General features: G+C 42.8%; 1 pseudogene; it reads left to right on the top strand.

The window, feature by feature from the left end:
• Positions 1-25,027, top strand: part of LOC130104679 (NACHT, LRR and PYD domains-containing protein 3-like) — a 100,582-nt pseudogene that overhangs the window by 3,711 nt on the left and 71,844 nt on the right.

Genomic DNA, 25,027 nt, shown 5'->3' with positions numbered 1-25,027 from the left:
AAATAATTGCTGTGATTATTTTAAAAGTCATATCAGCTAAACACGTTTCGCTTCAGATGCATAACAGTACACACGACTATACATGTTGAAACAACAAAACAGTGAAATAAAGATTCCAAATATGAAATACCTACCGATATACAATCAATGTTGTTAATTGTTACATAATTTTTCTTGGAAGATCAAAGCACGTCCGATTGTTCACCAACTCTCTAGTACATATGACGTCACCAAAACACACCACCGTGCATGCGCATAACAGCGTCCACTACGTATTGGACCATCCAGCTACGTCATCGTGCTACAGGCTGCAGCGAGGACTTCTTGGATTATTTTGCTAATGTGACACGCCCACAGAGAGCGCGCGCTATTCAAACGCAAATGATCTGAAGCAACACATGGAGACGTGTAAACGCCCACATAAACTCGGTAAAACACATCAAGTATACCGTAATTCCTCAAATAAAAACCGGTATTCAAATAAACGCCGGGCCTCTGATAGTGGCCGGGTGCGTGATTAACGCGGACAAATAAAGGCCGGTCTCAAATAAAGGCCGGGGGAAAATTAGTGTGGATAATCTCCTAAATGCCTTTCATTGAAGAGATGTTACACCTGTCCACTTCATGCGTGTTCTGTGATCTGATGGCTATCTGATTGTGAAAAGACCAGGTATAAATGCCATCCGAAGCGCATTCGAGACGATTTAAAGCCGATCACTCAAACCACTTCTTCAGGAGGAGATCTGAGACAAGATTCCAGACGAAACTGCACAAGTGTAAATCAAAGGCATCTGATTGTTGAAACCACGTATTTAAATTTTACTCCTCCCAAAAACGCTAAGAAATAAATGTGTGAGAGCGTGTTATAGGCTATGTAATGTTATAGCAAGTTGTGACAATACTACTGCAACACGCATCACGGCAGCTGAGCATCTATTCATAAAGCAAAAGTGCAAACTATTGCAAATTAAAGTGAAGGTAAGTCGCAGACAATACTCCTCATCATTAAAAGTAAAGAAACGAAATGATCTTACCAGGGCTGTTGCCGCGCTCTCTTATTGCGGTCTTTTGATTTTGAAATTGGCTGATCTATCAAATGCAGCAGCTCATATCTGTTGCTTTCGGTTTTGTGAACTCCATTAAATATGCACATAGCGCGATTTATATCCGTTTTGCGAAAATGCATTTGTGAGAGCAGATTTAAGTAGAATTGTTTTGATAAATCAGATAGCTTTCCGATCTGAGAAAACGCATGAAGTGGCCACGTGTAAACATCCCCTAATGTGCAATCAAGTTCATCGTAACGTACAGCCAATAGATGGTAGTAATAGATGTAACTTACATCTATTACTACCATCTATTGGCTGTACGTTACGATGAACTGTAACACAGATATCACTTAGTGCTGCTAGTAAGTATAACGGTCTTTTCAACAACTTTATTGAAAACGAAAATGTCTTGAGGAGCATTTGGAACCCAGACGGAAATTTGATTTTGATTTTTTTTTTAAATAAAGGCCTCTAATAAAAGCCTGCTGTAAATAAAATGGTAAATTGACTGCATTTATATAGCACTTTCACAGACACAATGGCCACCAAAGCACTTTACAATTTGCCTCACATTCACCCACCGACGGCGGTGTCAGCCATACAAGGCGCCATCCAGCTCGTCGGGAGCAGCTGGGGTTAGGTGTCTTGCTCATGGACACCTCGACACTTGGTCAGGTGGAACCGGGGATTGAACCACCAACCTTCCAGTTTGTAGACAACCTACATGAACCACTGAGCCACTGCCGCCCCAAATAAAAGCCGGTTACCTTCTGCAGTTTAGGTAAATAAAGGCCCCGGCTTTTATTTGAGGAATTACGGTAATCAGATTAATGTACGTCTTGCGAGGCTGTGAGGAATAATCCTGGGACATTTACCTCAGAACAAGTGCTGGTTTATCCAAAGTATCCAGCTGAGAATTGTTTTTTATTCTTGTGCTTTGTTCTAATCACGATATAGATAGTGTCTGTAAACGCAAAAATACTGTTTAAATTTGAATCACGTTTCTGTGTGTGAGAATTAACAGCACAGATGGGCACTGTTACAGACGAAATTTGAAAGACAACATTTCGTTGACTAGTTTTGGATAGATTATAAATATTATTTTACTCTAAAATAGACATCAAATAAGCTTTTGTTAGGAGTTTCTGCTCATATGTTAAATATATAGTAAGTTTTGTCAAAAATAAACTAATCAACTAAGATGTTATAGTGTTTGTTCCAATGCAGGCTATATCAAAATAATGAATCCTTAACTTTGAAATATGTTTGATAAAATGTATTGGCCTACTTTAAAAAAGGATTTTTTATGGAAAAAGACCATTTTCTTTTCAAGATGTTTCCAACTTTAACTTTGAACCAATTCTATAGAATGGCCCAGATAGCCTATTTGAACAGGATTTGTTTCCAGGTATGACTAAAAATGTGCTTTTGACTTTCATTTATATGTATATTTTATATATATGTATATATATTAGTGCTGCAAGATTAATCATATTGCAATCGTAATCGCAATGTCAAGCCTATGCGATTATATGACGCAAAATACTGCGATTTTATGAAATAAACAAATTAGGGCTGTTAACGCAGCATCTGTTATTTTTTGTCATCCTTTGGCTAGTGTTACATGATCCCGCTCTTATTCATGCGAATGCTTTAAACCATTCAGCGAGACAAGTCAAAAGAGAGCACGCTGCCTGTGAATGTCCTGACTGAAAGACGCGCGCCAATATCATGCGCATACAGTTCTCTTACGAGAGGTTCTCTCGTATTGCGTAAGTTTAGCTTACGCTACAGGAAAGATTCATCTTCTCGAGATATTGAAGCCAAAAAATTATCCTTAATTTTGTATATGTTGTCAATGCAGTGCAGCAGCTAGCAGACCTAGAGCGGGCATTCTAGCACGCTCATAGGCTGCCCTGCGGGAACTGCACAGCCTACCAGTGAGCCCGACGTGACGTCACGTCCAATCGAGGGCGCTCGCGCCCTCGCCGCATCCTAGCCCGCCAGAATGGGCGTGGCTTAGCGTATATAAGCGGGGCTCGGAGGGGCTGATTCTCTGATTTTCATCTCTTCAGCGAAGCTGGACCTTGAGAAGCCGCCGCCGTTGAAACAGCGACAAAGCCAGCTAGGACAGTGACTGAGGAAGCCGGCCGCCTTCACCACCTTCAGCCTTCCGAAGCGAGCTACGCTATCCGGCGTTGTATCCTTTTCTCATTGCAAATCCGAGCATCTAAAAGAGCACGAGCGTCTTTTTAAAGATGCCTCGGTCCACTTGCGGCTCGTGCAGAGCCCCTCTCAGCGTCGGAGACCGCCACGTTATATGCGCTCTCTGCCTGGGACAGGAACATGCTGCTCTTGCCCTCTCTTCGGGAGGATGTGAGCACTGTGAGGATCTTCCGATGTCGACCCTGCGGGCTCGACTCGAAGCCTTCCAGGACGAAGCTATCTCTTCGCCCTTTGCTGCACCGCGCAGGAAAAAGAAGCGCCGTTCACAAAGGCCGCAGGAGCCTGCCGCCGCCGCGACGCGCTCGCCGGAGTCCCTCCCTAGAGCCTCGCCGATGCCCTCCCCGCCTCTTCTCAACGACGCGCAGCCGCCGGCTACGGCCCGCCCTGCCGTCGAGTCTGAGGACGACGCGGATGGATCCGCCGCAGGAGATAGCTGTTCCATCCTAGCTTTGGATAGCGAGGACTGGTTGAGCTCTCAACGCTCCGCCTCCTCTTCTATTCAGGAGTCTGGGAGAACACGTGCTGGAGCGGAAGCCGAACTGATGCGCCTCCTGTCACAGGCCGTCGACCGCCTCGGGCTCGAGTGGTCACCGCCTCAGGAGCCCGCCCCCCAACAGGCTTGATGGCTGCTTTCTTCAGAGTCGCCGCCGTCAAGCGCCCGCTTCCAGGCCCGCGCCCTTCCTCCCTGAGCTGCACTCAGAACTGGCTAAATCGTGGAATGCCCCTTTCTCCGCAAGGCTTCATTCCTCTGTCTCCGCGTCGCTCTCCCAAGTGGACGGCGCCGCCGAGAAGGGATACAGCTCCATTCCAAAGGTCGAGGAAGCTGTCGCAGCGCACCTTTGCCCGCCCTCCGCGAGATGGCGCTCAAAGTCTGCCCTATCATCTAAAGCCTGCAGGACCACATCTGCCCTTATCGGTCGCGCATACGCCGCCGCTGGACAAGCAGCTTCCGCCCTGCACTCAATGGCTGTTCTACAAATTCTCCAACCCGATCTCCTCCGTGAGTGGGACGAGAAAGGCCGGGACCCAGCTGCCGTCACGGACCTGAGGAGCGCGACGGATCTCTTCCTTCGCGCTACCAAGTCTGCGGCCCAGGCCCTGGGGAGATGCATGGCCTCGTTAACTGTAACTGAGAGGCACCTTTGGCTGACGCTGGCTGACATGAGAGAGTCTGAGCGATCCGTTTTCCTCGACGCCCCTCACCGCAGCAGGCCGCACCCCCCACGAGGGCCTCGGCCGAGGATCGCGTTGAAACCTGAGCACGCGAAGCCCTCCTAGCACCATCAGGAGAAAAAAGACGGTTGTGTCTCGCCGCGGCCGGACCACCATCAAAACTTCTAGCCCTGTCAGTCCCCTCATCTCAGGCTACTGCAGTGGATCATTTAGCAGTCAACGAGTCGGTTACACAACCCGCTCGCCTGCACACAAACGCCGTTTTTACGGCGACCCAGAGAAATCTCATAAAGAGCAAGTTATCTGGTTATCCGGCTCATGCCGAAGGTGTTTTATGTGTAGTAAAAGTGCCCACAACCCATTGTTCACCCCTACATGTAATCACAACACTTCCCGTGTCTCACATAGAGCCCACTCTCATGAAGCAGGCAAATGCTGCTCGAGTGTTGCCCATAGCAGATGTGCCCACGTGTACACATCTTCTATCTGCCCGCTCTGTCACACGGCCAAGCCGCGCGCTTAACATAAAGCTGCGCGAGCACCACAGTGCACAGTCCCACATGAGACACAATATAAACGTAAGTCTCGTGCCCACTCACAAGCGCCCACGCTTACTAACTCGCGCTTCGCCAGTGCTGTTAAACACACGCCACAAAGCGCAAGCTCATGCCGGTCAATCTATGGTTGTAAGTCACGCGTCCGCCCACGAGCGCCCGCACTTACAAGCCTGCACGCCTCTCAAGGCGCCGCTCGCGCATATCAGAATGTGATCACAAAGCTCCCCCCATTCACAGTAATCGGGAAGCTGCATATGAAACAGCCTGTCACTGTTTTCAGCGAGCCGCCCCATATAAGCACACAGCATCCTCTGGAATTTTTTCAGAGGGGAAACGCTGCCCGCCGTGAATGACATGGCTAGTTGCCGGACACAGCGTGCGCGCTGTGTAGACAGGCGAGCCGTCATGGTCACTGAGTCCCGCGCTGCGCCCGCTCCTCCGGTTCAGTCTCTCGAGCCCGCACAGCGCGGCGACCAGAGCCCGGAGTCCATTCTACCCTTAGCTTCACATATAAAAGCATGGGAATACATCCCAGGGGTATCGAAGTGGGTACTAAGCACTATAAAGCAGGGTTATGCGTTACAGTTCGCTCACCGTCCCCCTCGGTTTCGAGCGCGGACCGCAACGACAGTGAAAGCAGAAGTAGCACACCTACTTCGCTCACAAATAACAAAACTGCTGGGCAAAGGGGCCATAGAACCGGTACCGCCTTCTCTGAGCGAGTCAGGCTTTTACAGCCGTTATTTTCTCGTGCCGAAGAAGGACGGGGGACTCAGACCTATACTGGATTTGAGGCATGTGAACAAAGCTCTTATGAAAAGACCGTTCAAAATGCTTACAACCAGACAACTCCTCGCGCACATTCGCCAGGGCGACTGGTTTATATCTCTCGATCTGAAAGATGCCTATTTCCAGATTCAGATAATACCCCGTCACAGGCCATTCTTGAGATCTGCCTTCGACGATCGGGTTTATCAATATACCATCCTGCCGTTCGGCCTGTCCCTAGCACCCCGTACTTTCACAAAGTGCATGGACGCGGCTCTCGCCCCCTTGAGAACCCAGGGCGTGCGAATTTTGAACTATCTGGACGATTGGTTGATTCTAGCACAGTCAGAGACAGAGCTATTATCTCACAGAACTGCGTTTCTCAGCCATCTGAAATGCCTAGGTCTCACGGTCAACTGGACCAAGAGCTCATTACTGCCCAGTCAGTCAATTTCCTTTTTAGGAATAGAACTGGACTCAGTGACCAAGACGGCTCGCCTGTCTACACAGCGCGCACGCTGTGTCCGGCAACTGGCCATGTCATTCACGGCGGGCAGCGTTTCCCCTCTGAAAAAATTCCAGAGGATGCTAGGTTTGATGGCTTCAGCCTCGGCGGTACTCCAGCTAGGTTTACTACGCATGCGCCCGCTACAGCACTGGCTGGCCGCGCGTGTGCCACACCGAGCTTGGCGGTCGGGTCACGAGCGGATCAGAGTGACTCAGAGCTGTATCACAGCTCTGCAGCCCTGATCAGCGGCCGACTGGTACCAGAGGGGAGTGACTATGGGGGCGGTCTCATACAGGAAGGTCATCTCGACGGATGCGTCCAACGCAGGTTGGGGCGCCACCCTCGAGGGCAGAGCAGTCTTCCGCCTGTGGTCAGACTGGGAAAAACTGCTCCATATAAACTGTCTGGAAATGATAGCGGTCGAGAACGCGCTGAAACGCTACCTCCCGCTCATTCAGGACCACCATGTTCTAGTCCGTTCGGACAACATGTCTGTGGTGTCCTATTTAAATCGCCAGGGCGGCGTCAGATCCAGGAACCTCTGCAATCTGGCGGAACGCCTCCTCGTTTGGTCTCAGCACCATCTGCGCTCACTGAGAGCTGCACATGTGCCGGGTTACCTGAACGATGGCCCAGACAGACTGTCCAGGGACAACGTTCCCCCGGGAGAATGGTCCCTGCACCCCCAAACAGTCCAGTTATTATGGCGCCTTTTCGGCAAAGCGGAAGTCGACCTTTTTGCGTCACAAGACAACGCTCACTGCCCGACGTTCTTTTCGAAGGACAGGGACGCGCTTGCCCGGACGTGGCCCAGCCGTCCGCTATATGCATTTCCTCCTGTATCTCTGTTACCACAGGTGATCAAGAGAATCAGGGAAATGCGCCATTCAGTGCTCCTCATAGCCCCGCGTTGGGAGAACCAGACTTGGTTCCCAGAGCTAATGTGGCTGTCACAGACAGCCCCATGGCCTGTCCCGCTGAGAGCAGACCTCCTCTCTCAAGCGCGCGGCTCAATCTGGCATCCCCACCCGGAGCGCTGGTCGCTACACGTGTGGGTGATCAACGGGTATCCCTGCCAGACGCAGTAATGAACACAATCTCGCAGTCTAGAGCACCTTCTACCAGAAGGCTCTACGCGTCCAAATGGTCTGTGTTCTCTAAGTGGTGCACTAGCAAAAACCTGGATCCGCGAACGTGTGGGGTCCCGCGGCTGCTCAGTTTCCTTCAGGAGCTGCTGGATAGGGGCAGATCCCCCTCCACGCTCAAAGTCTATGTGGCGGCTGTCGCAGCATTCTCTGAATCAATGCATGGCCAGTCAATAGGTAGAAACGAGCTTATCATCCGCTTCCTCAGAGGAGCCAGAAGGATGAACCCCCCGCGCCCCCCCTCGGTTCCTATGTGGGATCTTTCACTGGTCCTAGAGGCCCTGAAAGCATTGCCCTTTGAACCCCTGGACACAGCGGACCTGAAGTACCTGTCGCTCAAAGCTGTTTTTCTGATCGCACTGTCATCAGTCAAACGCGTGGGGGATTTACACGCGCTGTCTGTAAGCGCGTCGTGTCTTGAGTTTGGCCCGAATGACTCTAAAGTCATCCTCAAGCCTAGACATGGTTACGTTCCCAAAGTGGTTGGCACCCCATTCAGAGCACAGGTCATTTCTCTATCGGCTCTGCCAGCATCCGATAGTGAAAGTGATGTTAATCTCCTCTGCCCAGTCAGAGCTCTGAGATTGTACATTACGCGCTCCGCCCCATTCAGGCACTCTGAGCAGCTGTTTGTTTCGTTCGGTGGGCGCATTAAAGGTCTCGCCTCCTCGAAACAGAGCCTGCCCAGGCGGATAGTAGACGCAATCGCAGCCGCTTACACGGCAAAAGGTCTGCAGTGCCCCTTGGGCATCAGGGCTCATTCCACTAGAGGCGTGGCCTCATCGTGGGCATGGTCAAGCGGAATTTCCATTCAAGACATATGTGTGGCGGCGGGCTGGTCCTCCCTGTCCACCTTTGTCAGGTTTTATAACCTAGAAGTTCCCGCCCTGCAGGCGAAACTGCTGTCTGTTTAAGTGAGAGGCTAGCCCTGTCCAGATACTATCATGCGCAGACTACCCTCACGTGAATTCAGCTCTTCTGGTTGAGCTGCGCTGTTTCAGGTTATGTGCTATATATGCCTATACACCGGCCACACACGGCCGCTCTGTATTGCCTGTCAGTGCTTGTCTACACGCGCTTATACGCTCATAGTACTCGCGCTTATGTACATGCGTGTTGTTCCCACTTTCTGGGTTCACAGAAGTGTTGTGACTCATGAGGTGGATGCGGGCGCGCACGGCGTGGACAATGGGTTCCCGTAGCGTAAGCTAAACTTACGCAACACGAGAGAACCTCTCGTAAGAGAACGATACTGGTTACTAACGTAACCTCGGTTCTCTCTAGAAGAGGGAACGAGTATTGCGTAACTTGCCGTGCTAAACGCCACAAGCGCTATTTCGCTTCAGTCGATGAAAACCAGAGAATCAGCCTCCGAGCCCCGCTTACAGAGGTGGGTAGAGTATCCAAAAATTGTACTCAAGTAAAAGTACAAGTACTTATAGAAATATTTACTCAAAGTAAAAGTAAAAGTAATAATCTTAAAAGTTACTTGAGTAAGAGTAAAAAAGTCAACAATGAAAAAACTACTCAAGTAGTTAGTTACTAGTTACTTTGGATCACATAGGCCTATATATATATATATATATATATATATATATATATATATATATATATAACATTATATTATTTAGATATTTTTTCATTTAAATGACTAAAATTATCGTAATTAGATAAGCTATCTTTGCAACAAAAACAGAAGAGACAAACATTATTTCTGTACGTTATATCTGTATATTATATCTATAGCCCGAAAACCATTGCCTGTCCTTTGGTTTGTATAATAGTATAATAACTTATGCAACTACATTTGGATTATTAGACAATGTCGGAATAAAGTGACTCTATGGAGTTTTGCATTCAAATGTAAAGGGATGGCAGTCATGTCATGCCCAACACAAACAACGATCAAATGCAAGGATCTTCTTCTGTCTGTTCTCCAAAATGTATTTAAATGTAGGCTATATTTATGAAAGCATCTTTAAACAGGTTAACTGTGTCTAATAAGGCAGGCAAAGACATTCGTTTTCAAGTCGAGTTCGCACGCCACTGCGCAATACACATTGAGTGTGTACACACATTCATAAACTGGACGATGGTAGCTTATTTAATGTATATGTCATGATTCTGCCATCATGTTATTGATTATTCCTGGTCTTGTGGCAGGATCATGACAGAACCAATGTTTTGTGTACAAGCGCATGGCCAATTGTCAAGGCCATGTGCTTGTGTTGTCTCGTCTCTTAACCCCGCCCCCTTGTTATCCTGATTCAGTCTTTATTGCTTCACCCGTGTCACCTGTTATGTCTTGATTAGTCTCCTTATTTAATCCCCTTGTGTTTGCTGTCTTGTGTTGGTACATTGCCAAACGTTACTTGTGAGTGTCTTGTGAAAGTCTTGTCATTGAAAGTCATTGTAGGTCTAGTCATTGTTAGTATCTCTCGATGTGTTGTTTGTTTTCTAGTATTTTGTCAGTGTCGTTGTCTAGTTAGTCACCAGAGTCCTGTCTTGTTTTGCCCCCTCGTGGGCTTTGTTTTCCCCTTTTTGTCTTCAATAAATTGTGTGAAGAGCATTCAGTCTGCTTTTGGGTTCGTCAATCTGCATCCACATAACAGTGTAACTATAAAGTAATGTATATGTCTAAAAAAGGATAATGTCATACTTTGTAGTAGTGCTATATGGCGTAATAATCTGTTTGGTTGTAAAATGTATTACCTGAATGAAATCGAATGTATCGTCGTGAGGAATAATTCCCCAGGTAGAAGGTGACGTTCCCGCGACCATGGGTAACGTTACCTAAAAGTTCTCTAAAGGTGACGAACATTCTGAACCTTTACAGAACATTAGGGACGTTCGTGAAACGTCCTCTTTTGGTAATGAAAGTGCTGCGGTTCAACGTTCCTTAAGTTGGTCCTATTATAACGTTCCTTAAATTACTTTAGGGAGACGTTCCGTAATGGTAATCTTATGGACACATAACAACGTTACAAAGAGGACGTAATCAAAACGTTCTCATATGGGTCTAAGTTGGTCCTATTATAACGTTCCTTAAATTACTTTAGGGAGACGTTCCGTAATGGTAATCTTATGGTCACATAACAACGTTACAAAGAGGACGTAATCAAAACGTTCTCATATGGGTCTAAGTTGGTCATATTATAACGTTCCTTATAGGACTTTAGGGGGACGTTCCGTAATGGTAATCTTATGGTCACATAACAACGTTACAAAGAGGATGTAATCAAAACGTTCTCATATGGGTCTAAGTTGGTCATATTATAACGTTCCTTATAGGACTTTAGGGAGACGTTCCGTAATGGTAATCTTATGGTCACAAAACAACGTTACAAAGAGGACGTAATCAAAACGTTCTCATATGGGTCTAAGTTGGTCATATTATAACGTTCCTTATAGGACTTTAGGGAGACGTTCCGTAATGGTAATCTTATGGTCACATAACAACGTTACAAAGAGGATGTAATCAAAATGTTTTCATATGGGTCTAAGTTGGTCCTATTATAGCGTTCCTTATAGGACTTTAGGGGGATGTTCCGTAATGGTAATCTTATGTTCACATAACAACATTACAAAGAGGACGTAATCAAAACGTTCGCATATGGGTCTAAGTTGGTCCTATTATAGCGTTCCTTATAGGACTTTAGGGGGACGTTCCGTAATGGTAATCTTATGGTCACATAACAACGTTACAAAGAGGATGTAATCAAAACGTTCTCATATGGGTCTGAGTTGGTCATATTATAACGTTCCTTATAGGACTTTAGGGAGACGTTCCGTAATGGTAATCTTATGGTCACATAACAACGTTACAAAGAGGACGTAATCAAAACGTTCTCATACGGGTCTAAGTTGGTCCTATTATAACGTTCCTTATAGGACTTTAGGGAGACGTTCCGTAATGGTAATCTTATGGTCACATAACAACGTTACAAAGAGGATGTAATCAAAACGTTCGCATATGGGTCTAAGTTGGTCCTATTATAGCGTTCCTTATAGGACTTTAGGGGGACGTTCCTTAATGGTAATCTTATGGTCACATAACAACGTTACAAAGAGGACGTAATCAAAACGTTCTCATATGGGTCCGCTATCTTATTTGTCTCACACTGAAAGCCTGTAACAGCTTTAACTGCATTAACTGTGTGTTGGAAGTTGGCTGGATCAATGTATTCCTCAAGTGATTTGAGAGGGGACACCTGCCTTCCTTTCAAAACCAGTCTCCCTAACTCACGCATTTTCTGACGGATCAGTTCATGATCAGAACGCCGGTGTCCCATGATGTTGTATTTCTGCTCGCCATACTTGAGGATACACTTGAGGTCACTCTTTATGACATCTACCACTTCACCGTGTTTCATATCACTGAGAAGTTTCCACAGTCCCTTGCTAACTCCTTCCTGCACAGGTTGCGCAAAGGCGCAAATCGATTGGGCTCGAGTTCTACCAGGTTTTGGAAGAACACCTCGAAGTGGGCACCTTTTCATATGTTTCCAAAGAAATCTTTTTTTGAAAAGTCCTTGGCAATTTGCACAATGTAAGAATTTATTTGGATTGACATTTGGAGAACTCGCTTGTTTACATGGAACAATGACACCTTTTCCCTTTCTAATGACATCTACATTGTGTGCTCTGTCCCCCTGTTTCCTTAGTATAGTCAGTTGGAGCTTTCTTTCCTTGGAGTTCTTTGGAGATGAAATGGCTTTAGCGACTTCAGATTGATCTTTGTGAACGAGTTCCAGATGCCTGGCAATTTTGGATTGTGGTTTCTCACAAAAGAGACAGTAATGTTTTTTGGTGTATCTTCTAGATCCATCATCAGTCTTTTGACTGTGCATGACTGTAAGTGAAGTTATGGAGCTTTCCCCAGATGTGTCAGATTCAGAGTTCCGGTTTCTAGGTCCCTTGTATGTTTTTCTTGTTCCATCTTTAACAGCAGGACTGGCCATGGTGGCAGCATTTTTCTTTAATATACTGTCTCCCTCTGAGCTGGTCTCACTTTCACAATCTGACCCTGGCACATATTCATTCTCTGTTATTTCCATGCTGCTTAGTGAGTCTTCAGAATCATTTCCAAGCATTTGTTTTTTAAACTGAAATTAATCAGAATTCAGCCAATTAAATTTCCTAAATAAAAGGTCTGTGTCACTGAAACAGAACTACAATATCTCCCAATGTCTGTAGAATAAAAGTATTTCCTTCTAACATCCACGTTCTCAGAATGTTTGGAAACATCGGATTTCTGAATTAAATATGGTCTTCTAAATGTTCCCAGAACGTCCTGAATGTTCCCTGAAGGTCCTCCAAATAACGTCTACAAACCCTTTAAAGAACTCCACATCGTGACTGTCTGGGAACTTTGTGGGAACATTACTGTAACGATCACCAGCTGGAGTGCCCTCGAAAGCCACCAGAGGGTGCTCCACAATAGACTATGATCACTTCCTCACAAACTACATTTCCCATAACTCACTGCCCGGATTCATCAGCACTCATTTCATTCACCTGTGTCTTATCACCTTGTTTCTCTCACACCATAAATACTTGGTTTTCACATTCACTCGGTGCAAAGTATTGCTTTCCCAGTGAACTATTCTGAGTGTTTGTACCCTGTGTTTGTTTGCCTGTTACGACTTTGTCTGGACCTTACTTCTCGTTGTCTGCTGCCTGCCTTACTCTCTGCCTGGACTCTGTATTCTGATTGTTTCGCCGCCTGCCTCAACCCTTTGCCTGTTCTTGGACTCTGATTGTGTGTATTCTGCTCTGCTTATATCGCTGGTATTCGACCCTTGCCTGTCTGACCCTGTTATTTAATAAAGCCTGCAAATGGATCTCTCCTCGTCTGCTGCATCATTACAATTACCAAGCGATGTTCCTGACACCAGCGGGACGTTCTCAGAATGTTTTGGAAACATTGGATTTCTGAATTAAATATTGTCCTCTAAACGTTCCCAGAACATTGTGAATGTTCCCTGAAGGTCCTCCAAATAACGTCCCCAAACCCTTTAAAGAACTCCACATCGTGTCTGTCTGGGAACGTTGTGGGAACATTACCAGGCAACGTCCTTGACACCAGCGGGGACGTTCTCAGAACGTTCTGGGAACGTAAAATTTCTAGCTGGGTCATTCACAGACAGCTTAAGAAGTAACATACGAAGATGTTCAACTAATAAAGATCTTCATCGCTGGCAAAAAATATGATGTATTTGCAGATTTACTTTCTAGACTGTACTGTAGACTGTGGACCGCCACTTCATACAACGCTCTTTATGTTCTTAAATCTTCCTGTTACGACTCCGAAACGATTCAGTGCGTGCAGGAAACTGAACAGATCATTCAAACTGATTCGCAAACCGATTTAGACAGATCTGCCCAACTTGTTTGATGAAGTCTTTGAACAGAATCGACTCAAAAGAGTGATTCATTTGTGAATTGAGCATCGCATGCCCAGAAAAAAGAGAGAGCGCGCGCTTAGAATAAACTACGCTTTTAACAACATATTGCATTAAAATAAAGTAACGAGAGGAACGTCGCCCAACGTAACGAAGTAAAAGTACAGTTTTTTCATTAGAAATGTACTCGAGTTAAAGTAAAAGTACCCACAATTAAATATACTCTTAAAAGTACAAATTTTCCAAACAAATACTCAAGTAAATGTAACGAAGTAAACAAATGTAAATGTACTTCGTTACTACCCACCTCTGCCCGCTTTTATACGCTAAGCCAGGAGGACAAACTCCCGTCGGGGGGTGGGGGGGGGGGGTTGAATAACTGTTCGTCTGTTATAGGACAACTTAGTTTGAATAAACAAGCAGACACTGATTAACTACTGGCTCTACGTTTATTTAACATGAACAGCAAGACAACTAAAGTGAATGTGCTTTCCATTAAATGTATCACACAGTAAACAAATCCTTAACTAACAAAACAAACAAACGTTGCAATGAACGTGCTTTTTTTTAATAAATCACACACAGTAAACAAAACCTTAACGAAAAAACTTTGGAATGAACTTTGCAATTTAGACGCGCAAACTGCGTGCCGGTGCGGTGAGACGTGCATGCTCGGGCAGATTCGGCTTGAAGTCGGTCATCCTCGGACGCGGCACCGCGCGCGCTGTTACAAAAAAAAAGCCGTGCACACAGCCAAGCCAAATGGGGTCTTGCCGGTCTTGCGCACCGAACGCGTCATTTTTGCCACGCGCACCTTCGCGATCGTGCGGACGCGTCGAGTATAAACAAGGCTTTACTCCGTGTCAGCGTGCGCTCTGATCGGTAAAGGTGCACAGACCTCTCCCGAATCATCTCCAGCAGTAGCAGCCTCCGTTTCCCTCTTAAGCTGATATTAGTATTTAAACATTCTCTATGATAAAAAATGTTTGTAAACAATATTTTAATAGCACGGTTTTGGCGGTTATAGAGTTCTAATGACGGTGTTCAACTATAACCGTCGGTCTCACGGTTATATAATAACCGTCACACCCCTAGTTACAACCTATATCAAGCAGGGACACGTTTGTGTGCATTTTATTTTGTGATTTCACCGGAATGATTAGAGAGTCTCCGCAACGGCGATAGATTGAAACGAGCATCTGAGTGAAGATTGCGCAACTCGCGCAGCACGTCATCCATGCAACTGATAGCAGCGGACACGAGCGCTCAGCTTGATTTAAAAAACAACAGATTTTAGCGCTAGATCTCTTATTTAATAGCGAACTAAATGAATTATCTGCTAGTTAACTGGAGATGTTTTATTTATTTGTATTAGGTACATCCGTGCCTCAATGTTTCAAAAAGTGAATGTGTGTGAAACCATAGTAAAAAACAATTGGCGTTTATTCTGTCCTGGCAGATACGTCACTGTATTGTTAGACAGATAGCGAACATTAACAATAAGACTCAGTTGTCACAATGCGGTAGAAACGAGAAGGAAGCAGGATCCACATGCAGCACACTTTATTAGACAGACTGGAAACTAGACAAAGACTCAGGCTATGAACAGGACTCAGGGAAAGCACGACCAACATCGACGATAACAACATAAGAACTCACAAGGACTGAACTGAAACACAGGGCTTAAATTCAAGGACAAACAAGCTAAACGAGATAACAAGGGGGCGTGGCTAACGAGAAACACCTGGGAACAATAGACAAGACACATGGCAAACAGGGAATCACATGACATACAAGAACAAGGAACAAGACACAAAACCCAAACCGTGACATCAGTAGGCTTGACTCCAGGTTGAGTGTTTTCTTTACTGAAATCTTGGTTGTTTTCTTTTTTGTAAAACTGCAATACAGTATAAAATAAACACTATGTTACCGTCAAATATGTCAGTGAGGATAGGAGCAGGCTTCACTCAATGTATATACTGATGAATTTTAAGAGTGCTGGCCTAAAATATAACATATAAAATGGGAAAGAGGCCGCACTATGCATATATTATTTATTTTTGCACAGACGCATTTCGGCGTGTGCCTTCTTCAGTGTGCAACAAAATCACAATGTACCCAGTCTTATATATCCACACCCATTGCCACACCCATGTTAACACCAGCCTATAATATAGGATAATGACCAGACCAATAATACCAACAGTACATAAATTAAGCTGTTATACATTTGCAACAATATTTAACCCTCTACTGCACGCATTATTATGCAATCATGGAAAAAAAATTACAGTGTTTTTTTATATATAAAATGGACTCAAATTAACATATCTTTTTTTTCTTCTTTTTTGGGGTGGGGGGGGGGGGGGGGTACTTTTGGGTGCGTTGCCATATGGCAGAATTGTGCGACAATGGAACAGCCTGATGCGTTTTCTCCCAAACTGACATGAAATTCATAGATGATTACAGACCTGTCTTTTAGAAATGAAATTGTTTTTATTATTTAAAATGTTTTCAAGAGCTTGTGTACAACATATGAAACTAATTTTCAAAGTATTATTTCAACAACATTTACAGAACATCTGACGCAAACTCGTAAGAACTGGTCAATTGAAACTACTCGATGTGACACGCCTTAAAGCAGTTGTTCTCTCCGTTAAAGGTGGGGTATGTGATTTTCTTTTTTTACCATTTTTTCAAAATCACTTGAAATCCTATTCCTAACCCACTTACAGCCACTGAGTTAGAAGCACTGACATGAAAATTAAAAAATGTAATCATCTGTGAAACGGGCAGGACTCGAAAAACTCCAGCCAATCATTTCCAAGACCACCTAGAATCATTGGACAGTAAGCGCGTCAATCAAACGGTCGTACCATATCCCCCTCCCCCATGCCCCTCTTCGAATGGGTGGAGTGGGTGGAGTCAGGGCCAGCGTTGGAGGAAAGAAGGTAGGACCTTTTGAGTTGTGTATTTTCAAAAATCTGCCGGCCGTTTTGCAAATCACATACCCCACCTTTAAGGCAGAGGTGCACCTTGCACTTAAAGCAAACCCCACTGACGATGCCCTTGCAGCCAGGATTCTTGCACCTTCCTTTTGGTGCACCCATCTCTGGCCAGTTATCAAAGCGGTCAAGACAGATATATATTTTACTTTTATACTTTACTTTTACTTTACTTTATAAATATATATAAATATATGAGTAGAATACAACCATCCAACTAAATCAGTGCATCCATACATTGTCATTCATACAAAGCTACTCTGCATTAGCATGGGCAAAATATTGTTCCATTACCGCACAATGTTGCCATATGGCAACATACCTATTTTATTAAATAAAAAGGTGATATAAGTATCAAAACAATGTGACAATGATTGAAAAAATATTAGAACTTACCTCAGATGCTTGATGTATTTTTTTATTCCGAAGAAATATGAAAAAAATGAGGAAAATCTTCACATATACACGAGCACTTTTTCAGCAGCTGGAGTCATCAAAAGTGTGTGAAAAGAATGACGTTGCAAGGGTGTGTGTAGTGTCGTGATGTCATCAAAGCATATCATTGGTTACCACCAGGTTCTACCATGAATTTAAGATTAATCAGAGCTCATATTTATTTTCAAATTTCAAGAAATGTCCAAAGAAAGGGTATGTTGCCATATGGCAACACTGTGCAGTAGAGGGTTAAAAAAAATAATAATACAATTGTTCCAATTATAAGAAACAACTTAATGATAGATCCTCATTCATCCCACACGGGATACATGTGTTCAAATTAAAGATATACCAAGCTTCTCGTTGTAAGAGGCGGTTCTCACGGTCTCCCCCTCTTGGAGCCTGATCAACACATTCTAAGCCCATAAATTTGAGCGTATTGACAGCATGGCCCGCAGAATTGAAGTGCTTTGCAACTGATGATTTTTCATCATTCTTCCTAATAGCACATTTATGCTCGAAAAAGGGGTTTTTAGTTGTCGCTTCGTTTTTCCCTTCATAGAGTAACCCACAAGGGCACGTCAATAAATACACACGCATGTAATTCTGCCCTTTACTTTGTGTATCCTGCCTGTTTTTGGATGTGTAAATGAGTTATCTGTGAGCATAAAGTTGCATGCTGCACAGTTCAGACATCTAAAATGTCCATGTGGAATTTTAAAGGGAAAAGGTGACTGAATAGGTACAGGGAGGTGCGACCGCACTAACCGATCTCGAAGGTTGGGTGCTCGTTTATAGCAGCTTCGCACAGTTGCCAACTCTCGCGAGACAAATAAGCAACTGTAGCTTCAAAAACAAGCCCAAAACAAGCCCAATATTATTAGATTATTTAGTTTCAGCATTATCATTTTTTTTTATTACCAATAAATGAGCCTGCAACATATTAAACTGAAACCACTCCTTTATTAGAAAAGGATAAACGGATTAGGAAAAAAGGATTTAAAAAAGGAGAGATGGAAAAGGACAAAAAGACAATCAAGAAAAGACGGGGATATGTAACACACACACACATTATATATATATATGTATATATATATATATATATATATATATATATATATATATATATATTTATCTGAATAAAATAAATTTGACCCATATGTATCTTATGTTAGTATAGACTAGTTTTTTGTTTTGTTTTTTGTTTTTAAAGCCTGTGATAATTAATATATTACAAAAATATTGTAAAAATTACAAATTTACCTTACAAAAGAAGGTCATCCCTCTTCTCCACTGCACTGTCCATCATCTCCCCTATGATCTCCCCAACGTCTATCATTGGATTACAGCGTCGCGCGCGGCTGCCTGCACGTTGAACGGGATTTTTCTCCAATAAGGGGGCGCATTCGGCGGAATGTTTTGACGAATTACGCAATAGCACTTATACAATTGCACTGATTGGCTATGGCTGTGAGCAGACAGTGTCAATCAATGTATTGGAGATTGAGAAAACGGCAACCGTGACCATAGATGTAAAGAAAACAAAGTTGCTTGTCAGATTTTCCTAACAAGCAACCATATTTTTTTAATAAGCCCAAAAAAACGCAACCCGCAACCCGTGCTTTTTTAACGCGACTTACAAAAAAAAGAAGCCCAAAGTCGCGTATTATAAGCGGACTTGGCAACTATGCAGCTTCGTGGCAGCACTTGAAAAATGTGTCCTATCACTGGATCACTGCTTAAGATGTGCCAATGGCGATGCACAATATTTTTAAACTGTTAGAGATCTGACCGTAAGTAGATACCAACGTAACTTGCAGTGTTGTTAAAATCGTTCTGATTAGTACGTTTGGTCATCAAGTCTACCCGTTGAGTACTCTGCGCTCGCTCTAAACAATCACTCTCTAAATTGTATACATAACCCCATCAAGAAATCTTTGACATAGTTCGCCCGCTTGTCGTTCAAAACTCTCATCATCATTACAAATACGTCTTACTCTCAATAGTTGACTATAAGGCAGACTACGCTTTAGAGAGGGAGGATGGAAACTCTGGTAGTGCAACAAAGTCTTATCAGAGGCGTCCGATTGGCGTCGCTACAAAGCACTGACACTGATAGGAGTCAGAACAGCGTTTATTGACGCCAATCGGACGTTCATGTTTTTTTCCGTCTATTTGAAAGTTATGCTAATAATAACATGTTGCATTCTATCCGGCCTGATTATGTCATTTTTTAAGTTACATAGCCTACCTCCAGTTTTCCTCAACTTGACTAATTAAAGGCGATATTTGACCGGCATATCATCAAAATGTCCGTAAAACGAAAGTGACCGCACCAATTTTTTTCTAGTGGAAACTCTATATATATATATACATAACGGTACATACATACACACACATACACACACACACACACACACATTATATATATATATATATATATATATATATTGTCCTTGCATTCTTTCTTGTGTGACACACCTGAATGAAAGGCTCATTATTATGCGGGTCTTTGTCTTCTCAGGTGAGAACCACCTAATTATACATAAGGGGGTTGGGCTGTTCACGCCCATTCGCATATTGCCTTTCCAAACAAAAAAATGTTTTTCACAATTTAAAAAAATCTATTGTTTTATGTGAATGATTAGGCAGGATGATTTTCAGATCATTTTGAAGCAAAAACTCTAGGCGACAACATCCATTAGTCAAAAGTATTGTGGACACATATTTAGTTTGTGTTTTGTGGCCTTATTTCAGAAACTTTAATTTTTAGTTTTTTCAATAACCATGCATAAACAATATTCTCTCAAAAATACAAACATGTACATACATGTTGCTCACATATTATGGTAGCCCTGTTTGTGCTAAATAGAGTGTAATTTCACCTGTGTCATTAAAGTGAAAGCAAACTTTTGTTGGACAAAATAAACGATTTCACCCAAAAAGTGCCCAAAATGCACAGAATTTGCATGTCTGGTGTGTTTAACAAGAACTGGAGTAGGCTATGTCAGAAAAGAAAATGAAGACTCAAAAATATTTATAGAAAATGTACCCATTTAAACTTGTTTTTATTATTTCCCAATCGTTTCCCTGCACTTGCTCCACTTACCCGAGCTTAGCGCTTGTTTAGCCTGGCTGGACATGTGGCAGACGAGAGAAGAACTGTTTGCTAAAAAAAACTTGCCATTGATGTACAAGTGATTGCAATAGGCCTGTGTGTGTGTTTTGAGAAATATCTTTATACTGCAAGGCTATATTTATTTTATTTTTATTTGTTATTTATATAATATTTTATTGCCATTACCTGTTTTCATACAGAAGTTTAGTTTGCTAAATATATAAAATTTTTTTAGTTAGATATTGGATGTAAAAAGAAAGAAATGGTTCTTCCATAACACTGCACTTTAGATGTGTGTGAATTTCCCACACCAGGAGTAATTTATATACTGTAGTTCTATTTTTTAGCGAATTTCTGTTAAAAAAAATGAAAAAATTCTGTCTATGCAAAATGTTCTATTAAAGAGAAGATAGAAAATTTATATTTGTGTGTGCTGTAAAGTGGCTAGAAAAAATGAAATCAGAATCGGCTAAAATCGGTATCGGCAGGTCAAACTCAATGAAAAATCGGAAATCGGAATCGGCCTAGAAAATTGTAATCGGTGCATCTCTACATACATGTTATCTTTTGCTTCTGTGTAAATTAATCACTGAACACTGAAACTGACAATAATGTAAGACACTGGGAGACACAGGCGGCTGTCATTCACTGTACTTCATTAATAAAAAAGTGGACGTCCGCGGATCCTCCTGATGATGAAAATTACGTTACACGGACTTGATTCCTGGTGGCCGTTTAGCTCTTCACTGTGGCTTAGCAGACGAGCACGTAGGCCATATTCAATTATTATTATTAGGCTACTTTTATCATTAAATTAATATTACAATTCATTTGTAAAAATGATGGCGCACTCGCAGAAGCACTTCGTTCAAGGTGGAATTCATTTACAGTGTCAGAGAGGTTCATCCACAGTGTAGAATGTATACAAGTGCCCACATAAATGAAAAAAAAAAAAAATAATAATAATTCCAAAATACCAAAGAAACAACAAAAGGGAAAAATACTCAATTTTTTAGGCAAAAACAGGTATCCACAATATAAGAAATGGTTTTGCTCGAGGCACTACCGTAGCACTCTTGCATCGATATGGTAAACAAGTACCGACTTCAGGTTTGGCCTTGGATTACGTAGGCCAAACTCTATTTTTGGGCCAGACCATATTCAGGTACATAAAACATTGAATACACATACAAATACTTCATCTATTTGATAATCAATAATAATCCATTTCCAATTATATATATATCCATTTCCACATATTACACTTAAAGGTGAACTAAGTAACTTTTTTTTACCTTAACCGAACAGCTTTGGAGTCATTGTAATGTTTATATTACTGATTTCGTGTTGAATGGTGGTCGTCTCGCACCCCCCTGGTGCCTGTGAGCCGCAAAACCACCCTTGCAACTTTGGGCCGGCGGGCTGGCGGCCTCAGTGTTCGGAAGTATCGTGTGATATCAGGTCTCGCGAGGTAACGAATTGCTTTACGGCAAAAAACAGATCTGATAAAATGAGCATCAAACAGAAATAACCCGGCGCCGTATACATGTGGTAGGGCGCGCGCAGCTCTTAAAGGGGCCATACCTTATTTCCACTCGTTACAGCGTCCATCCTACTGAACAGGTACCGGTGTACAGGGGGAGGGGATCCGGCCGTGAGTGCGAGCCATCTCTGCGTGAGTGCTATTCACGACAGTACAAGTACTCCACAGCGACTCTAGGGGTCGCTGTTTGACAAAAACGGAATTCCTACTTAGTGCTGCTTTAACACATAATCTGTGCATTTAAATACACACACAAACACCTATTCACACTAGACAATAGTTTCGCCAGCTTCCAGTTGCGATGCGCCGGCGCGACTCGGCCATGACGTCATCAGCGGCTGCCGCTCGATCGTTCGGTTTGGCCGGCGCAACTTTCAGCTGAAAGACTGACTACACCCACACACACACACACGGACGAAATGACAAGACAGTGCAGTGTAAGTGTATGAAATGACCGGGAAATGGATATGGAAGGGAGAGTGGAGAAATGGGTGAATGTCCATATGCTATCATCATCTTGTGTGCACGCGCTCCTATGATAGCGGCAATGTGAGGGAGGAACGAGACGTGGATGAATGAGGTGTGTGTGTGTTAGCAGCGGTGGCAGCTAATGTGACTTTATCACAATTAGCTTACTTCTCATATCAAAAACAACTTGTTTAACTCAAAATTCTTCTTGATTCATGAAAATATACGCATTTGACAGGACAAAAAAATCTGATATGTCAAAATAGTGTTGTAGTGTAACTGTAAACTTATAGACCTTGACAAACAACATTGACAAGATAAAGAAAAAACGAATCTGTGTTGGCTGAATGCGAGGCTTCTACAGTTATAGATACTAAAACAACTTTTTCACACGTCCTTTATAAAGCAGTGTTTAATTAAAAATTATTTGAGGGTATTTAGGAAGGTATAATGTATTATTTACTTATGTTATGATGAATTATTATTATTATTATTGTTAGCATTAATTAACTTTATTTTTTATTTTCAATTAGTGTCACACAAAACACAGCAGATGAAGTTCTTCAGAAGCTGATGCCTGTGGTTACAGCAACTAGATGCGCTTGGTAAGTAACACTGAGAGCAAGCATCACTGTTAAAACATTATTACAGTTCTTACATAAACATTATAAATTAACGGTTTAACAAATACTATGAGTCACTTTTCAGCTATTAATCCTCTGGGGTCTAAGGTATTTTTGGGGTCCTTGAGATGTTTTGACATGCCCTGACATTTGTGCTTTTTTCAGTTGCTTATAAACATATTAATGGCAAAGGTGTAATTACACTCCATTTAGCACTGTAACAGTCATCAGCTGGAGTGCCCTCGAGAGCCACCAGAGGGCACTCCACTTCAGATAGTTATTTTCCCTCACAACTACATTTCCCATACTCACTGCCCGGACTCATCATCACTGATCACATTCACCTGTTTATCATTACCTTGTTTAGCTCACCCCTCATAAGCCTGGTTTTATCATTCAATCACTGCATAGTTTTGTATGTGTTGCACTGCATCTCTGAGCATTTCTTTGGTTCCCTGTATTTCTGTTTCTTGAACTCTCTGCCTGCCTTTGGATTACCCGTTTGCCTTGTCCCCTGTCTGCCTCTTGATTACCCGTTTGCCTTGTTCCCAACCTTGTGTGTTTATTTGTATGCACTGCCTACCTGGATTTCCCTCTTCTTATTAAAGCTGCATTTGGATTTAAAACTTTCTGGTCTCAGAGCAGTTTGTGACAAGCACAAACAGGGCTACCATAATATGTGATGTTTGTATTTTTGAGAGAATAATGTTTATGCATGGTTATTGAAAAAAATTAAATTAAAGTTTCTGAAATAAGGTCACAAAACACATACTAAATATGTGTCCACAATACTTTTGACTAATGGATGTTGTCGCCTAGAGTTTTTGCTTAAATGATCTGAAAATCATCCTGCCTAATCATTCACATAAAACAATAGATTGATTTAACCCCCTGGGGTCGGCTATCGCGCCGGCGCGATTGTCTTGCTTTTTTTCTTATCAGTGTAAAAGAGACTCAAAATACTCGGTTAATTTTGATCTTACATATAAGTGTTGTACATCATTAGATCCTGTTAAGTTTCAATTTTTTTTGTGGATACTCACAATAAAAACAAAGTGTTGTGCTTTTCACCAAATAAAGAAAAACAAACATGATGCGAGTTCTGCGTTCTCTCTGTCAGTGAAGTCCATTCTGAAACGCGTCCTAAGATTAACTGTAACTCCGCGATTACTTGTCACACAGGCACGAGAGGTTTTTCTTTATGAAGCTTAAATTCTCTTCTTTTAAATGAAGTAATTTATATAAAAAACAAATATTCTCAGTTTATGCAATCTGTATGAAAAGAGAGTGCTGTCAGTATTTTTTTCCCCAGCTCATTACACTTCATTACGCGTTAATCTGACACGCCCACGGAGGACGCGCGCTATTCAAACGCAAATGTGAGGCAAGCCATGACAATGCCCACATCAGCCGTTCCACCGCGGCGGTAAAATGTGTGGTGTATTTGCTGCCTTTTACCGCTAAGAGGCGCTACAATCATAGACTCTGAAAAGTGTTTGTTTATTCCGGTTTATTCTCTCTAATGCGTAATCTGCTGCCGCACCGCGCTGATTCAGAGCGATTGAAAGCTGGTAGCAGAAGAATTCAACAAGTGAAATGTAGTTAAAATAATTCATAATCACAATACTGAAATTAGGCTACTGAAATGTAATTGAATAAATAATGAAAACATTTCAACATAAAACATTGCAATAAAAACATTTAGGCTACATGAATGAGGCTTTACAACTGTATCAGCGTACAGACGGTAGCTCAGTGATCAACGCAACGACACGAGCTTCGAGGAGCTTCATTCGACCCGAGATCGAATCTCAATGTAGCATACATGTTGTTAACCGATGTTGTCCTACGTTTATATTTTCCCACCTTGATGCTTAAGTAGGTAACTGTTTATATCTGTTTACTTATTTAAAGTCAAGAGTTTTGTTTGATTATCATTACAACATAAATTTGCTACATTCCTGTAGAACCGCAGCCGCTGCACAAACGACAAAAACTGATG

The sequence above is a fragment of the Rhinichthys klamathensis genome, unplaced genomic scaffold, assembly GCF_029890125.1.
Source record: "Rhinichthys klamathensis goyatoka isolate OS25496 unplaced genomic scaffold, OSU_Roscu_1.1 h1tg000014l_1, whole genome shotgun sequence".
NCBI classification, from domain to species: domain Eukaryota; kingdom Metazoa; phylum Chordata; class Actinopteri; order Cypriniformes; family Leuciscidae; genus Rhinichthys; species Rhinichthys klamathensis.
The sequence above is the reverse complement of the archived record's forward strand: the minus strand, read 5'-3'. Positions and strand labels throughout refer to the sequence as shown.